This window comes from Nannobrachium achirus, assembly GCF_963921795.1.
Source record: "Nannobrachium achirus genome assembly, chromosome: 5".
Lineage (NCBI taxonomy): Eukaryota > Metazoa > Chordata > Actinopteri > Myctophiformes > Myctophidae > Nannobrachium > Nannobrachium achirus.
In genome coordinates this window covers 40,040,400-40,045,196 of record NC_137814.1, presented here as the reverse complement: position 1 = coordinate 40,045,196, position 4,797 = coordinate 40,040,400, and the positions used below count along the sequence as shown (strand labels likewise).

At 41.8% G+C, this 4,797-nt stretch overlaps 1 long non-coding RNA gene across 1 annotated transcript; it reads left to right on the top strand.

Moving 5' to 3' along the window:
* Positions 1-229: 229 nt before the first annotated feature.
* Positions 230-1,456, top strand: LOC308285357. Its single transcript, XR_013962053.1, has 3 exons — positions 230-368; positions 481-609; positions 1,206-1,456. It is a non-coding gene; the product is annotated as an uncharacterized lncRNA (long non-coding RNA).
* Positions 1,457-4,797: the final 3,341 nt, after the last annotated feature.

Sequence of the window (4,797 nt, the reverse complement as noted above, 5' to 3'; positions counted from 1 at the left end):
TTCATGACCCAGTGAAGTCCTCTGAAATATTCACCACCTTAACAAGATTTCTTGACATCGCAGGAATGGTATGTCGCTCTTAAACTGTCATGCCTTAAAATCAAACTGAAATGAAAAATTACTTTAAACAGATCACATCCCTGGTCATAGGGTGAACCCATTAAAATGTATGCCATGTTGTCTGTATTCCATCCTGTCTGCAGATACAGGATTTCAGTCTGATGTTTGGTGATGACATCGCTGCAGAAGTGGCCTACTTACTCACTACATGCAGTAAGTCCTTGAACAAAGCTGTGGACTCAACCAAACAGGCGACCATGTAGATCTGCTTCATAACGCTGAATCCACAACAGAAGAACTGGAAAATGGTACGCTGGAATTAAAGGAATAATACTAATGGAAGAGGGAATTGGTTTTGAAACCAAAATGTAAACATATTTTAGTAAAAATGTCTGTTTCCCCCCACCCTTGTATTTTCAGGATGGGACAGTGAAATGTCCTCCATCTTGCCTTATCCACCAGATGCCACCCTCACCTCAAGGCCGCAACAAGAGACCAGGAAAGCTCTCAGCCCGACAAGCCATTGACCACCTTTTGAAGTTTATCTAGGTAAGGTTACAGTTCTATTAAAGTTTAAGATGGCTCACTGTACTGTCCCTAATATTCACCCTTAAAACTATACTTTTGTGAAATTATGCGATGACCATGCTCATCTGTAATCAGCGACTGCCCTGTGATATGTGTCTGCTTCTAAATCTAAATCTAAATACTGAATGAAGAAATTCAAAAACTGTCCTGGGTGTTCCCAAAAGCCTGATTAGATGCTAAAATGACAAAAAGTCATTTTGAAATTGGAATATCTCTTTAAGTTACTCTAGACCCCCGGGTGTGTTGTTATAAATATCCCCTACCCTGGCTGGGTCACCCACCATTCACAAAAAATGAAGCATAGTGTTGCAGTTGTCAATTATGTCAGCTCATTTCTTTGTCTCACTTGAAACTTTACATTTTCTGTTTACTGGAGAGATGGGGAGAGAAGGTTGCCGTTGAACATGACAATCCCTGCTACTGAGAAAAGAAATATTCCATAGCAATGGCATAGCAATGACTGTTATCAGAATGTAGCGCTATTTAACACTTATTTGTTGTTACTCAACCTTTGAATATGTTGGGATTGTCATAATATTTTTTCCTCTTCATTCCAGGCATTGAACACCTGCAAGCTCTACAGGGACTTGTTGAGATGGTTGGGGACATGGAGATGGCAGATCCAATGTGAAAAGTTTAGGTGTTGGCCATTGAGGTGCAAGAGCTATATCCAGGTATGTATAAATGTATTATGGATTTTACATTTTTGATGATACGATTATAGTCCAGGTAAAAATTTGGGAGGTAGACGAACATGTTCAATTTACATTTCACACTACAGTGAGAAGATTAACTATCTTAACTATATCCCATACTACGCTTTGTGATCTGTTAGAGCTAGAACATGAAGTTTCCTTTAGGCCTGCTTTACACTGGCAGTCAAATCCAGCCTCAGATTGGAATCCGATTGGATTAAATGGTCACATGGAACCAATCAGATTCCAACCCGGATGTGACACAGATCTGATTCAGGCTGGGTTTGGCTGCCAGTGTAAACCAGGCCTATAATTAGATCTCACAATGGTCTGTTTCCATGGTCCACTTGAAGAGCAGAAACTTTGTGAAATGTGTTAATCATGGAATCTCTGTTCACTGGCTGTGGACTCTGTGTTCTCGTTGGAACAGGCAGCCATTCACCACAGTGCTAAGAAGGACTGCAGTCGCCTGTCTCACCAGCTGTTTGACAAATTCTTCACAACTGAAGAACTGGAAGGATGCAGTTGTCACAGGGAGGCATGGTGTTGTTCCAGAGCTCGAGGGCAAACATATGCTGGACCCCACCCAAGTGGAAAAGATTCAAAGTAAGTTTATCTTACACTTGACTTGTGGGTTTTGTGAAGTATATTCAGATATACAGTATGATGTCACCATTGCATTGGTTATGTGGGAAATATGTGTCTGATACATTGTGCAGTAGTTGGTTAAGAAATGCAGCCCAGCTTCAACTTGATGTTGCAGTGGTGAGTCTCCCAGTCTAGTCAAATACTTTTTAATGTAATATTGTAACATCCCCCACTGACTGAGCAAAGGACCGAACATGGGGAAAACAGCCCCATATAGAACCTCACCCTCCGCTGCATACCGTTGTGCTCCTCGAGATGAGGTCCTATGTGGATATCCCTGGGCTGCAGTAGAATGCCTCCACGCCGAGGTAGAGGTTCTATCCAAAAAGTAAAGGTAGTTCCATGCTCCCAGAGTATGATTTTCCATCCCGCGGTGCATAACAGTATGCAGCAGAGGTTCTATATGGGCGAGGGGAAAACATGTTTAATGTGCCATTATAGCTAATTTAATCTTCTCTGTCTCCAATCTTAAGGTACAGCACCGAAGCTGGATGGAAGGCAGTATCGGTGGAAACATCAAGACTGGTTGGACAACGCTGAGGTGATTCACCGCAAGGGGAAGAGCAGGCTGTTCTTCCTGAGAAGACTGGGATCGTTTAGCCACCAAACTGTTATGGCAGTTTTTTTTTTTTTATTAATGTGGAATAACGTGCTGGGGAGGAACTGAGCGAGTGACACCTTCAACTCAACAGACTGGTGAGGAAGGCGAGCTCCGTTGTTGGGTTCTCCTTGTAGGGGTGGAGGATTGACCAGGGTGCAAATGGCTAGAAAGCTGGATACAAACTTGAAGAAACCCTCCCACCCCCTCCACCTTCCTTGGATAGACAGAGGATCCGATAGATTCATCTACCCAGGACTGAGATGTGAGAGACTGGGAAAGTCCTTTGTGAATGTTATACAATGAGAGACACTGCGGTCGTTTGGACAACTGTAACTTAACTGGAATAATTGTTACTGACTGTTCCGCGGCTTTGCTGAGAGTCCAGCCCATGCCCCTTCTGCTTTTTTGCACTGACCAATGGACATTTTGCATTCTCTGTAAGTATGTGCCTGTATGTTAATTACTGCCCACACAAAATGCCACACACACACACACACACACACACACACACACACACACACACACACACACACACACACACACACACACACACACACACACACACACACACACACACACACACACACACACACACAATGTGTGGCCATTAATGTGCCAGGCTACAGCAGTCGATATGTCGTCAGTTCAGTTTTCAAATGGAACATACAGTATCAGTGTCAGTTGAGTTCTGCTTGTATGTGAATAAATGCTAATAATGACTTCAAGATTGTGTGTTTTATTTTGTATTCCTGTAGGTATATATAGAGAGTATGGTATGTGTATCATTTAACACATATATGTACATGTATGCCACACATATATGTGCATGTAGCGTCACATATATGTGTGGCATACACGCATGTATGAGTGGCATATATGCCCATATATGGGCTGCTTACATGTACATATATGTGTGGCATATATGTGATATATATGGCCATATATGTGCTGGACATATATGAACATATATGTATATATATGCACATGTATGTACATATGGGCGCCAATTTTGGGTTATGTGCATATATGTTTATACATATATGTGGCATATATAAAAAAAAATATATGTACATATATTTTCTTTCCGTGTGGGTTTGTTTACTGTTGAGTGAGAAAACAATGTTGCACATTAAATTAATCATCTGGGGACCCCCCCAAAATAATTTGGGGACCCCCCTGGGGGTCCCGACCCACAGGTTGAGAACCACTGCTCTACACAACCTAAAAAACAAACAGCTAATCTGTGGTGTTGCTGTGGATATTGTTCAGAAATACGGCGACACTTCAGACAAAGTGGACAAGTAAACAAGCGACTATAAGTGTCATGCAACCCTCAGTTGTTATGGAGAAACTTGTGATTTAATCTGTTATAATCTGCATCAATGGGGAAGGAAAACATGTTTCCCTGAGCAGAGAGCAGCTCATGTAAACTATACAGCGCTTCACCACTGGGCCTCAGGACATGCGCTTAGCGGGGATTGTTGTGGTGCAGCTTTAAAGGGGATTAATGCAGTGTAGCTGCATGAGGAAAACACTGTTGCATGTGACACGGAGACCTGAACATATGCAAAACAACATATAGGAATAAATGCGGCTCATATACATCTTGAGGGTTCAACCGGATTAATGTATTCAGGATTGACAAGTCACGTCAATAATTTCCATGACTTCAATTACAGAGGTCATTTTGAAGCATACATGTTGAGAAGCTGATTTTTTTTGTCTTAGATGTTGTATTGGAAAATACTGTATGTCATTTTAATATGGTTAGGGTCAACAATCTATCATTAAATGCTTGTGTGTGTGTGTGTGTGTGTGTGTGTGTGTGTGTGTGTGTGTGTGTGTGTGTGTGTGTGTGTGTGTGTGTGTGTGTGTGTGTGTGTGTGTGTGTGTGTGTGTGTGTGTGCATGTCCAACAGGACCACAATGGAAACCAGCCCTCAGGGCTTTTTGTGTTATCCGTATTGTATAAATGTACCTCTGTACCTTTTTCAAACTGTTAATAAAGTAATCAATCAATCAATCAATCAATCAATAAATCTGTATCTCAAGAACTGTCTGAACAATAATTGGCGTCAAAGTTGTTGCATGTAACGCCAAGGACCTGGGGTGTGTGTGTGTGTGGGGGGGGCTTTATTCCCTTTAACAACATAAGCCCTAGAGCAGTGTTGATTTCGTTGACTAAAAATATGACGAAAATTTGTCG